Genomic DNA, 14207 nt, shown 5'->3' with positions numbered 1-14207 from the left:
CTCGGGAGGCAGTCCTTTGAGTTGCGAACCTGTTTAGAGGTAAAGAGGAGCTTAGTGTTTGTTATTTTACAGGCCACGTTGGTCGCACCAGATCTAAAGTTATCTCATCAAGACCTCCAAACAGTTTTTCCAACATTCCAAAACTGTTTGAAGTTCAATACCGCTTCATTTGGCACTCCTCAATCCACTGCTTTTAAATGGATGCTGTGTCCCTCTCCAATCTGTGAAAAATGTATGTGTGCCACCAATGACTATTTACATGGCTTTTGGTCCTGTGCCTATGTGAAAATCATTTGGGCTTTACTAATCAATAAATGTTCCGCTATGCTAGGGCTCTCTTAGCCAACAGTCCCCAATTTCTGGCTATTTGGGCTCTATTCCCAAGATTTTCATACCTCTCGTCCCTTAAACATCTTCAGTCATTTTTAGACAGAGCCAGTCTCATAACCAAGCAAGTGATTTTGATACATTGGATTGGATCAACACCCCTTCGTTTACAAATATGGGAAACAAAGATGCTTAAACTACTTACAATGGAGTACTTATCTGCCAAATTGTCTCCTGTAAGGAAACAGATCAAGATACGTACTCTTTGGAAACCTTTAGTAGATTCACTACCAATAGAGACTAAAAATTGTATTCCTCATTTGTCATAATCCTTTTTATTGTTGATTGTTGTTTTGTAACTCAGTAATAACACTAATACACCTCAGATGCTTGGTCCATTATCATGCTCGGATGGGAATGAAAAGCTTTAAAGGCTATAAATCTGTTCACAAATTGGTTTGTTAATCTGTTTGCTGGAGCAATCCTCAGATTCTCATACCAGTGTCAGTAATATATGCCCCTTTCTATTTCTAATTTCAATGCCAATTTGATTAGCATCAACATAGAATGTAAAGTTTGGGAGGGGGAGGGGTGGGTAGGGGAGGGTATAGAACGGAAGTTCACAGAGATATGGGATGCCTTTCTGGTTATGGTAAGTGCTCTTCTGTATATGGGATGGCAGTTTGTCTAAGTAAGGATCTGAAACACAGTTAAGGTCACAGACCTTAGAGAACCCAGCGGTAATGGGGGGCGGGGGGGCGTAGCGGGGGGTGAGCCAGCGAAAGCCAGCAGCCATCACACCACAGCGAGCCCCCTGAAGCCTGCGATCGAGCCAACCGGACAGCCTCCCACCACCGAAGCCGCCGCCCACAGAACACCACGTCATTGAACATGACGAGGGACAAGTTTAAAGGCCGGCCGGTGAGCAGCAGCACAGCCCCTTTTCCTGGAAACCAGCACCCAGAGCCCTTCCAGGACTCCCGAATGGCCCTGCATCTACCAGCTCTCCACGATGCGCCAACCCGAGGCCTGCGAGCCCCCTGAAGCCCACAATTGAGCCGACCAGACAGCCTCCTACCACCGAAGCCGCTGCCCACAGAACACCATGTCATCGGACGTGATGAGGGACAAGTTTTAAAGGCCAGCCGGTGAGCAGCAGCACAGCCCCTTTTCCCGGAAACTAGCACCCAGAGCCCTTCCAGGACTCCCGACCGGCCCTGCACCTACCAGCTCTCCAAGAGGCGCCAACCCGAGGCCTGCGAGCCCCCTGAAGCCCGCGATTGAGCCGACCAGACAGCTTCCTACCACCGAAGCCGCCGCCCACAGAACACCACGTCATCGGACGCGATGAGGGACATGTTTAAAGGCCGGCCGTTGAGCCGTAGGCACCACGCGCCGGGCGTCACATGCTGAAGGGGCACGACAAAGGGGCACCCCCCCTTTGTGCGCCCCCTTCATGCGAACCCTTCCTGCGAACCCTGCTGCACACCGTTACACCATCCTGTAGCAGCACACAACACGAAAAATATGTCAAACCACACGCTCCAATCCAACAACAGCAACAAATGCACCAACAGGGAAGAACCCACCATAATATCAAGAAACGAAAGATGAAGAAGAAACAAAGACTGAAAGTGAGTACCACAACTTAAACATTACACACAGCAACCATAAGATCTACTGTAAACACATTCTCCTATCATTCATTCTATTTAGCACACTGTCCACAGTGAAAAAGATCCCCATAATTTACGACCTATTCAGCGATGCAAAACCAGACTTCATAGCAATAACGGAGACATGGATAAAAAAACACAGACACCGTTCTAATCAATCAAATTAACAACCCAAACTATAAAACCTTCTCAATTCCCCTGCTGAAAAAAAAAGGTGGAGGAGTAATGCTAATCGCCAAAAAGAACCTTCAATTGAAAATTATCCCAACAAAAATATGCTCCCCATTTGAACTTGCCCTATTCGACTCAGCAAAATTACAAATATGCTTAGCTCCCCACTCATCGAATTTCTGATCGCCAACCTAACACTTAATAAGCCCATCATTCTACTAGGAGACTTCAACATACACATGGACACACTGCCCCACTCATCCACATGTGAAACAATCACAGAAGCTCTATCAACCCTAGGAATAAAACAAATTATCAAGAGCCCAACCCACAAAGCAGGACACACACTAGACCTTGTCTTTATCAATACCGACACCTGGTCAAAACACCAAGCAAACATAACCAAAATCCCTTGGTCAGACCACTCTCTGATCCAGACCACCCTGACCTACAACTCTAAACTCACAATGGAAATAAACAACCCAGTGATGATCTCTTACTGTCCTCCTTTCGATAGCGAAACACTGCAACAAAAACTACAACCAGAACTCACAAACATAGAACTAATGAACGCTGAAGCGGCCACAACCCCATGGATCAATATCACCAAAGCTACAGCAGACAACATTTACCCCATCGTAAAAAAGACAATAAAAAACACAAAACACCTAAACCAATGGTATAACGACAGCATAAGAACTGCAAAACGTGAACTCATAAAAAAAGAAAAAACCTGGCGCAAGAACAAGACACCACCCCTTCTCATCGCCTACCCAACACAACTAGCCCTCTACAAAAAAACGATACATAACGCTGAGAGAATTCTACACGAGCAAAATAAACAAATACCATCATAACCCCAGAATGTTATTCTCCATAGTGCAAAGCCTCACCAAATCAGCAAATGAACTAAGAACATCAACCAACATAAATAAATGCAATGAATTCGCAGACTTCTTTACTGAGAAAATAAATAACCTAGTAAAGAACAATCTCAGCATAAACACCCATAACATAAAAATTATAACCAAACCAACCACAAGTTGGCAGAACTTTGAGCCAGCCTCCTCACTGGAAATACAGACAATCATCAAACAAATGAATCCAGCCAATCATTCCATTGACAGCATCCCCATACCAACAATCAAGCTAATCGAGCCCGCAATAACCAAAACAATAACCAACATAGTGAACCTTTCCCTTGCGGAAGGAAATTATCTGGATTGCTTAAAATCAGCAATAATTAAACCCCTATTAAAAAAGAACAACCTGGACCCAGAAAACTTACTAAACCATCGACCCATATCCAACCTACCTTTCATTGCCAAAATCATAGAAAAAGTCGTCCACAACCAGCTCTCTGAACACTTAGAAAGGAACAACATTCTACACCTCTCACAATATGGCTTCAGAAAAAACCTAAGACCAGAAACACTACTACTCTCATTAAATGACACCATACTCAGAGGTTTCGACAAGGGCCAAAGCTACCTGCTAATCCTCCTGGACTTATCAGCTGCATTCGAAACAGTAAACCACACAATCCTTCTGGACAGACTAACTGAAATAGGAGCCACCGGTAAAACTCTACAATGGTTCACATCATACCTAGCTCACAGAAGCTACCAAGTAACATTCAACAACACCTTCTTGAAGAAAGGAACCCTCAACACAGGAGTCCCACAAGGATCAGCACTATCAGTAACACTATTCAACATTTACTTCCTTCAAATTTGTTACCTGCTGGATCGCCTTGTTCTGACACATTTCCTATATGCAGATGACATACAAATACTAATACCATTACACAACACCTTGGAAGCAACTTACAAAAAAGCAGCCAAATATCTATCAGAAATTTAACAACTGCTAAATGATCTAAAACTCATAATAAACATAGATAAAACAGAAATAATCATCCTAGACCTTAAAAACAGCAACGCTACTACAACACTACTCAAAATGGAGAACCCAAAATCTTCAATTTAGCCAGTACACATGCAAGAAACCTGGGAATCAACATCGACAGCGAACTATCCTTCAAGATCCACATCACTAACAAATTAAAAGAAGGATACCACAAACTACTAACCCTAAGACGACTCAAACCCTACCTTTCTCAAAACGACTTCAGAACAGTTTTACAAATACTCATTTTCTCAAACCTCGACTACTGCAACTCCTTATTGTTCGGCCTACCCCTCACCACAATCCGTCCACTACAAATCCCACAGATCGCAGCCACTAGAATACTAACAGGACCAAAAAAACATGACTATATCACCCCATCCCTCATGGCGCTGCAATGGCTCCCAATTAAATATCGAATAGACTACAAAATACTAACAATACTTCACAAAACAATCATAGGACTGCAAACCAGCTGGTTATCTAAAATGATCGAACTACACGCCCCAAAACGAGCCCTTCGCTTGACAAACAAAGGTCTCCTAAAAATTCCTCTCACTAGAACCACGCGACTCACCACAACTCAAGAAAGAGCCATATCCATTGGAAGCTCCAAGCTATGGAACTCCCTGCCAATCAAAATAAGAACACAACCCAACCTAAAAACCTTCAAGAAGGACCTAAAAACATGGCCATACATCTGGTTTCACAAACATCAAACCAAACGAGACAAGTTCACATTAAATACTACAAGTGAATGTTACACTTTCTAACTCGCACAACTCTAAGAAGCTTGACAACTATCCCAACCATTATATTACTATAACCTCTCACAGAATATATTGTACTATCTAACTTAAATCTGTAATTGTATATTGTTTCTTTGAATATGAACACGTTGAAATGTTAACCTGCTAATACTTTTGTAAACTGTTGTGATGGCAAACCAGAATGACGGTATATAAAAACCCACAAATACATAAAATAAATAAATAAAAGGGGGAGGATAATAATAACACTCGATTAAGCGGGAATGCAAGAAGTCCCTCCTGTTCTATATGGGTAGTATATTGTGGTACCAACAACCCCAAATAACCAAATATTAAATATTCTTACTATCTTGTAGAAATGTATATAGTTGCATCACCTGAGACTACTAACCACGAGTAGATAGATAACTGTGCTGTTTGATATCCTATCAGCAATGTATATAGTTATGAAAGAAATGTATATAATCATTTAGTCTAATAAACCCATATATATTTGTACATAACTGCCAGCCCTGTTCACATTCCCATTTGTTTTCCTGAGGTGAAGGGAGGGAAATCCCACTCACTAACACCTTCTTCCCCAGGTGGAGGTACCAGGTGCCAAGAATGCAAGGACCGATGGAGACTGCCCTGGGGGGGCTCCTGCCAGGTTGGTCCTGTGAGGTAAGCAGTCAAGGGGGCGTTGCATGTAGTTATAAAAAAAGAAGATGCATTTTCTCTAAATCAGTGTGAGTCTGTCAATAGTGTTAGATAGATCAGCAAAAGTTGGCAATTTATTTATTTAAAACAATTTCCATCCTGCCAATCCATAGTTCTTGGTGGCTCACACTTAGACATACATAATCACCAAGGAACTACAAAAATACATATAAAAACAGAAAACAGACATTTAGTCTTTGCCAGAGATGCTCAAGCGGATAATTGGGATGGGGAGGAAGTGTGTGTTTGTGTTTGAGAGAGAGAGAGAGAGAGAGAGAGAGTGTGTGTGTGTGTGTGTGTGTGTGTGTGTTCGTGTGTGTGTTTGTGTTTGCGGTGGGGGCGGGGAGAAGAGAATTCACTCCCAGCCCAGTCTCTTGCACAGTTCACACCGTTCACACCTGGCCCTGATCCTTTCCCCCTATTCCACTCCATAAATCCACTTCCTTTTGGTCTACAAATTAAGCCCTGAAAACAAGATTATTGTGTCATTAGGATAAAAGAAGTTCTGACTGTACCATCCCTTGCCTGAAATAGATGGGTGCGACTTTGCCATTATTCTGAAATTTCAGGACAGTGGCTCTGCTCCTTCCCAATCTGAATACAGAGAAAAGTCATAATATAAATCAAAAAGTAAACAAACTGCAAGATGCCACATCAATAAAAATGAACTTCTGCTCTTTACCATGCAGAGTGTGCTGCAAACAGACCTCCCATAGCTCTGCAAAAGTGGCACTGAGGCACAGCCAGTGATGCTCATCTCAGGCCCAAGCTCTAAAGAGAAACAACCAGTGCTGCCTAAACCAGACCTGAGCTATGAAGAGGAGCAACCAGTGCTGCCCATCTGTACTTTGGGGAAGAAACGTCCGCCTTGGTGAGATAGCAATCAAATTACCCGGCTTTCTATAAATTACTGAAGACTTATTTATTTTGTACCTTTATTTATTTTTGCCTTTATTTATTTTTGCCTTTATTGGGGGATAGTGATGCTAGCTGTTTTCTTTTATGTTGTAACTGAATGTCTATTGATTGATTTTGAGACTTTTCACTCTGTGCATCGCTTTGACCGTGCTTTGGTACAGAAAGGCAATTCAGACATAAAGAAATAAATACATCCCAGGCTGAGCTCGGAAGAGGAAGAGCCCTTGAAAACAGCAGGTGCCTACCTGAGAAGCTTCCAGAGCTGAAGAGGCTTTACCGGTTGCCTCCATCTCCAATTAACATCTTATCTCCTCCAAGTTCAAAAACAATATATTGAGTCTCCATGGAGACGCCACATCTCCTGCCAAAGTGTGCCATTGTGACCTCATCACTCTGATCCTGCCAAGCCAGGCCAGCCTGGACAACTCACTCAGTCCAGAGCCTCTCACTTGTAATCTGTTTCATTTTTGTGAGATTGATGTTATGGCACAATACTAATCTTAGTTAAAAGAAAACCAGGAATGATACCTTTATGGGGACAATTTTCACATAGTTGAAAATACACGGATATTTTATCCTACATACTTGTAACTAATTTTCAAAGAATACCACCTGGTTAGTGTCTCAGAAAATGAAACAGTATAAAGCATGAGTGATAAAGGCACCCACGTGCTTTACACATGCTCTTTATGACTCTGGGTGTGTGTGTATGCATGTGCTGGCAGAAGTTCTGTGTGTGTGTGTGTGTGCATGTGTAGGCAACAGACACTGTGTATGTGTCTGTGTGTAAACGCATGTATAGGCAGCAGAGGCTCTGTGTATGGGTGTGCGCATGTCCAGGCAAGAGAAGCTGTGTTTATATGTGCTGGCAGCAGAGGCTATGTCTGTGTGTGTGTGCAGGCAGCAGAGGTTTTGTGTGTGTGCATGCATGTGCAGGCAGCAGAGGCTGGGCATATGTGTGTGCACATGAAGGCAGTAGAGGCTGTCTGTGTGCATGTGAGTGCAGGCAGCAAAGGCTCTGTGTGTGTGTGTGTGTGTGTGTGCGAGTGTGATATGCAGGCAGCAGCAGCTGTGTAGTTGTGTATGTGTGTGCAGGCAGCATAGGCTGTGCATGCGTGCAGGCAGCAGATGCAATATGTGTGTATGTGTGTGTGTGTAGGCAGCAAAGGCTGTATGTGTGTGTATATGTGTATTTGTGTGTGTGCAGGCAGCAGAAGCTGTGTATGCATATGTGTATGTCAGTGTGTATGTGTTTGGGTGCAGGCAGTAGAGGCTGTGTGTGTGTTCAGGCAGCAGAGGCTGTATGTGTGTGTATATGGCAAACAGAAGCAAGACAGACCAGTCGCCTTAGCTTGAAGATATTTATTGGAACATATATTTAAACAGAGCCCAACTCTGGCCGGGTTTCGCACAGCGGCTGCGTCAGTGGCTTGTTTTTTTTAGAAAATGTTGTACCTTTTTTTCAACTCTGCCATTCAGAGTTGGGCCGAGTGTGTGTGTGCACAGGCAGCAGAGGCTCTGTGTGTGCGCGCGCAGGCAGCAGAGGCTCTGTGTGTGTTTGTGTGTGTGTGTGCGCGTAGGCAGCAGAGGCTCTGTGTGTGTGTGTGTGCACAGGCAGCAGAGGCTCTTTGTGTGTGTGTGTGTGTGCGTGTGCGCAGGCAGCAGAGGCTCTGTGTTTGTGTGTGTGTGTGTGCACAGGCAGCAGAGGCTCTGTGTGTGTGTGTGTGTGTGTGTGTGCGCGCGCAGGCAGCAGAGGCTCTGTGTGTGTGTGTGTGTGTGTGCACAGGCAGCAGAGGCTCTGTGTGTGCGCGTGCAGGCAGCAGAGGCTCTGTGTGTGTTTGTGTGTGTGTGTGCGCGTAGGCAGCAGAGGCTCTGTGTGTGTGTGTGTGTGCACAGGCAGCAGAGGCTCTGTGTGTGTGTGCGTGCGCAGGCAGCAGAGGCTGTGTGTGTGTGTGTGTGTGTGCACAGGCAGCAGAGGCTCTGTGTGTGTTTGTGTGTGTGCGCGCAGGCAGCAGAGGCTCTGTGTGTGTGTGCGCGCGCAGGCAGCAGAGGCTCTGTTTGTGTGTGTGCGCGCAGGCAGCAGAGGCTCTGTTTGTGTGTGTGTGTGCACAGGCAGCAGAGGCTCTGTGTGTGTGTGTGTGTGTGCGCGTGCAGGCAGCAGAGGCTCTGTGTGTGTGTGAGTGTGCGCGCAGGCAGCAGAGGCTCTGTGTGTGTGTGTGTGTGCACAGGCAGCAGAGGCTCTGTGTGTGCGTGCACCCGCAGGCAGCAGAGGCTCTGTGTGTGTGCGCACAGGCAGCAGAGGCTCTGTGTGTGTGTGAGTGTGTGTGTGTGTGTGTGTGCGTGCAGGCAGCAGAGGCTCTGTGTGTGTGTGTGTGTGCACAGGCAGCAGAGGCTCTGTGTGTGTGTGTGTGTGTGCGTGCACAGGCAGCAGAGGCTCTGTGTGTGTGCGTGTGTGTGTAGGAAGAAGAAGCTGTGTGTGCGCGCAGGCAGCAGAGGCTCTGTGTGTGTGTGTGTGTGTGTGCGCAGGCAGCAGAGGCTCTGTGTGTGTGCAGGAAGAAGAAGCTGTGTGTGCGCGCAGGCAGCAGAGGCCCTCTGTGTGTGTGTGTGTGCACAGGCAGCAGAGGCTCTGTGTGTGTGTGTGTAGGAAGAAGAAGCTGTGTGTGCGCGCAGGCAGCAGAGGCTCTGTGTGTGTGTGCACACGCAGGCAGCAGAGGCTCTGTGTGTGTTTATGTGTGTGTGTGTGCAGGCAGCAGAGGCTCTGTGTGTGTGTGTGCACAGGCAGCAGAGGCTCTGTGTGTGTGTGTGCGCGCGCACAGGCAGCAGAAGCTCTGTGTGTGTGTGTGTGTGCGCGTAGGCAGCAGAGGCTCTGTGTGTGTGTGTGTGTGTGTGTGTGCGCGCGCAGGCAGCAGAGTGTGTGTGTGTGTGTGTGCACAGGCAGCAGAGGCTCTGTGTGTGTGTGTGTGTGTGTGTGTGCGCGCGCAGGCAGCAGAGGCTCTGTGTGTGTGCGTGTGTGTGTAGGAAGAAGCTGTGTCTGCGCGCAGGCAGCAGAGGCTCTGTGTGTGTGTGTGTGTGTGTGTGTGTGTGTGCGCGCAGGCAGCAGAGGCTCTGTGTGTGTGTGTGTGCACAGGCAGCAGAGGCTCTGTGTGTGTGTGCGCACGCACAGGCAGCAGAGGCTCTGTGTGTGTGTGTGTGTGCGCGCGCAGGCAGCAGAGGCTCTGTATGTGTGCGTGTGTGTGTAGGAAGAAGAAGCTGTGTGTGCGCGCAGGCAGCAGAGGCTCTCTGTGTGTGTGTGTGTGCGCGCGCAGGCAGCAGAGGCTCTGTGTGTGTGTGTGTGCGCGCGCGCAGGAAGCAGAGGCTCTGTGTGTGTGTGTGCGCGCGAAGGCAGCAGAGGCTCTGTATGTGTGCGTGTGTGTGTAGGAAGAAGAAGCTGTGTGTGCGCACAGGCAGCAGAGGCTCTGTGTGTGTGTGCGCGCACGCAGGCAGCAAAGGCTCTGTGTGTGTGTGCACAGGCAGCAGAGGCTCTGTGTGTGTGTGTGTGCGCGCGCAGGCAGAAGAGGCTCTGTGTGTGTGTGTGCACAGGCAGCAGAGGCTCTGTGTGTGTGTGCGCGCGCGCAGGCAGCAGAGGCTCTGTGTGTGTGTGTGCGCACAGGCAGCAGAGGCTCTGTGTGTGTGTGTGTGCGCGCGCGCGCAGGCAGCAAAGGCTCTGTGTGTGTGTGCACAGGCAGCAGAGGCTCTGTGTGTGTGTGCGCGCGCAGGCAGAAGAGGCTCTGTGTGTGTGTGTGTGCACAGGCAGCAGAGGCTCTGTGTGTGTGTGTGTGTGTGCGCGCGCGCAGGCAGAAGAGGCTCTGTGTGTGTGTGTGTGCGCGTGCAGGCAGCAGAGGCTCTGTGTGTGTGTGTGTGTGTGTGTGTGTGTGCACAGGCAGCAGAGGCTCTGTGTGTGTGTGCACAGGCAGCAGAGGCTCTGTGTGTGTGCGTGTGTGTGTGCGCGTGCGCACGCAGGCAGAAGAGGCTCTGAGTGTGTGTGTGTGTGTGTGTAGGAAGAAGAAGCTGTCTGTGCGCGCAGGCAGCAGAGGCTCTGTGTGTGTGTGTGTGTGTGTGTATGGGGGGCTGGGAAATCCCATTCCTGCCCTTTGTTTTCTTCCCCTCCCCTATATAAATCCCTCCTGTTTTGTCTCATTTAGAAGTATGAGGGCTTTGGAAATCCATTTGTAGATTTAGCCGGGCAGTGGAGGACAGGTAGTTTGCAGATATACCAATTAATTTACCCAGGTAAATGGCTTTGAAAATTGCTCTGTGTGGGGTACTTTTCAGAAGCAGAAAATGCAGTTGTACAGACATAAATGAGCTTTTTGAAAATGTTATTTAAAGAGGCTTTCCCGGAGGCAGGGACATCATTTCTGCACATACCTTTGCTTTTCAAACATACGGGTGCAAATGTACATGTAATCTTGACACCAGCTCCAAACGTGTGTGCAGGTGCCATGCAGGGATGTGCATGTACTCGCCAATCCTCAAAGTAGACCATGACCAATTACACTCAGACTTCAGCCCCAGGTGGGCTGTTATAAAATGACCCTCCCCAAGATGCACTGCTGCTGACTTAAAAGAGTGGGGGCACAGGCCCTGGGACTCAGCCCCATACTACCTTCCCCTGAAAGTTTGATAATTAATTCAATAATCACAATCATCCTTTCCTCTCCCTCACCCCAGGTACACCCCATGTGAAAAAGTACAGGACATTAATGTTACTGAGATATGCAGTTACTAAATCACTGCAATACATATTTCAGTCACTTCTCTAAAAATAAAAAGCTTCATAAGAACATAAGAACTTGCCATGCTGGGTCAGACCAAGGGTCCATCAAGCCCAGCATCCTGTTTCCAACAGAGGCCAAACCAGGCCACAAGAACCTGGCAAGTACCCAAACACCAAGAAGATCCCATGCTACTGATGCAATTAATAGAAGATCCCATGCTTTCTTTGTGATCTGAGTGGGGTTTCTTTTGCATTGGTCTCTGTCTCTTTTTCCTGATTTCCTCCTCATCTTCTAACTCCTTTTCCAGAATCTTCTTAGTCCTTTCTATTTCATCTTCTTCTCTATTGTTTTCATCACTTCCTCCTCTTCCTGACATCAATCTGTTCAGGACCGGTGCAAGGATGTTAAGCGCCTACGGAAAACCTGCCTTGCACCCCCCGCTTCGGCCCCGGCCGTAACCTCCCCTCTGCCTGGCCTACGCACACAAGTTACGCTTGTATAATAATAGATTTTAAATGAAAAAGGATATTCAAAGTATAGTTTTCAGAGATAAAAATACCACTTACAGCAATGCATGTAAATATAATGGGGTGAATGTTAAGACATATGCACGGTTGTACATGTGTGTGCGCATGTTATAAAATCGGGGGTTGGCGTGCGCAAGGGGGGTGCATACTAGGGCATCTTGAGAGTGCCAACGCCCACGGCCTTCCCCCGTTCCCTCCCAGGCCTCCCTACCGGCCACCTCCAGCCCTGCCCTGTTCTGCCCCCCTTCCCCCCTTTGCAGGCCCCGGCACTTAATCGCGTACCAGGGTTTACGCGCGTGGCGGGGCCCGTTTGAAAACAGGCCTGGCACGCGTAAGGCCCGGCCACGCACGTAAACCCCGGGATTTATGGGCGGGGACGATTTAAAATGTACCCATTAGGGAATAACCAGTCCACTAGTTACTGGCATTCGTAGCATGGGATTTATTTACTGTTTGGGTATTTGCCAGGTATTTGTATCCTAGATTGGCCAATGTTGGAAACAAGATATTGGCCTTGATGGCCTCTGGTTCTAACTCAGGATGGTAACTTCTTATGTTCTTAATAAAGACATTCCCCAGATACAATCAGAACTACTTTAGTGACATGCATCCCACCTCCCAAGCTATACAATGGCTTAAAAATAAGAAAAATATAACTTAAAATTTGATATTTACTGCAAGTTTGTACAAAATTCATTTGGTTTAATAAATTAACAAATCAGAACATTTCAATTTGTCCCTAACTGATGGATCTCTCTGCACGACTCTGACAGCAAAGCTCAAAGATCTTCCCCCAGGCTGTACAGAAGTCCATGATGCACTGATCAAGCTGAAAAGATTCTCAGGACACTGTTACTAGAGTTGGAGCTGTGATTGTATCCTGTCTCATAAACCCTTGTCTGAACAAAAGAAAAAGCTAATTTTCTGGTTTTTTATTTTTTTATTTTTGCTTATGGTGTAAGTGCAACCCAATGATCAGAGCACAGATCTGCTGCAGTGGTTCCTGGTATGACTCAGTTCTCCATTAATTAGGTGACCTTCAGCAAGTCAAACTTCAGATTCTATGCAGGAGTTACCTTGTACAATGTTATATACAGTGATGATCCTATATTCGAAATATATAATTTGCGCCACATTCACCAGGGTGCATTAAGCACTAACACCCCTAAATGCAGTGTTAATGAAGAGGCCCCACAGAAAATAACAAATGGAGAAATTACTTATCTGATAATTTCGTTTTCCTTACTGTAGACAGATGGACTCAGGACCAGTGGGTTATGTGCTCTTCTGCTAGCAGATGGGAGAAGGAGTCTGATTTCAAAGCTGACGTCACCTTGGATATACCCCTGCAGTGAGCTCAGATCTTCAGTATTCTCTTCGAAAAGGCATTGTGGCTATATATTTGCTTAATTAACTTGATTAAAACTGATTAAACTTGATTGATCTGATTCAACTGATTTAAAAAACTGGAGACCGCCAATGCACTCAACCAATTAACGTTGACACCGGACAAACTGTGGGTGTCTTGAACTAGAGGTAGGCAATGCTTACCCATATTTGCTTAGTCTCGGGGTTCGCTTTCCGAGGTCCTTCTTCTCTGGGGCAGACGTGGGCGGGATGCTGAGTCCACCTGTCTACACTAAGGAAAACGAAATTATCAGGTAAGTAATTTCTTCATTTCCTAGCGTGTAGCCAGATGGACTCAGGACCAGTGGGATGTACAAAAGCTACTCCCGAACAGGACGTGAGGCTGCTCATGACCCACTAAGTACTGCTCTTGTGAAGGCTGCATCTTCTCGGGCCTGAACATCCAGGTGGTAGAACCTGGAGAAGGTGTGTAAGGAGGACCACGTCGCCGCCCGACAGATCTCGGCAGGCGACAGTAGCTTGGTTTCTGCCCAAGATACTGCCTGGGCCCTAGTAGAATTAGCCGTAACCTGCAGTGGTAAGGGCTTTCCTGCCTCTATGTAGGCTGCCTTGGTTACTTGCTTGATCTAGCGAGCTATGGTCGCCCGCAAGGCCGCTTCTCCTTGATTCTTCCTGCTGTGGAGAACGAACAAGTGATCTGTTTTGCTCACCAGTTCTGATCTTTCCAGGTATCGCACCAGGAGTCTGCCGATATTTAGATGACGAAGAAGGCGTGAGTCTTCCGAGTCCCTATGTTCATCCGGAGTTGGTAGGGAGATGGCTTGGAAACCACTTTCGGTAGGAAGGAGGGGACGGTGCGCAGCTGTATGGTTCCAGGAGTGAACCTAAGGAACGGTTCCCGACAGGATAGTGCCTTTAGTTCAGAGATACGACGAGCTAAACATATTGCCACCAGGAATACCGTTTTCAATGTTAAGAGGCGTAGTGAAAGACCGCACGTTGCTCTGAAGGAAGTCCCCGCTAGGAAATCTAATACCAGATTGAGGTTCCATAGGGGCACCGGCCACTTTAGGGGTGGCCGAAGTT

At 47.0% G+C, this 14207-nt stretch overlaps 1 protein-coding gene across 1 annotated transcript in view; it reads right to left on the bottom strand.

Moving 5' to 3' along the window:
- The window catches only part of LOC115079440, a 135627-nt gene extending 128849 nt beyond the window's left edge, over positions 1-6778 (bottom strand). The window contains exon 1 of the mRNA XM_029583038.1: positions 6715-6778. The gene's annotated coding sequence lies outside the window, so the exon portion shown is untranslated. The remainder of the gene's footprint in view (positions 1-6714) is intronic.
- Positions 6779-14207: the final 7429 nt, after the last annotated feature.

Source organism: Rhinatrema bivittatum, chromosome 17 (assembly GCF_901001135.1).
Source record: "Rhinatrema bivittatum chromosome 17, aRhiBiv1.1, whole genome shotgun sequence".
In the NCBI taxonomy this organism is placed as follows: Eukaryota; Metazoa; Chordata; class Amphibia; order Gymnophiona; family Rhinatrematidae; genus Rhinatrema; species Rhinatrema bivittatum.
Note: the sequence above shows the minus strand (reverse complement) of the source record. Positions and strands in the feature narration are given on the sequence as shown.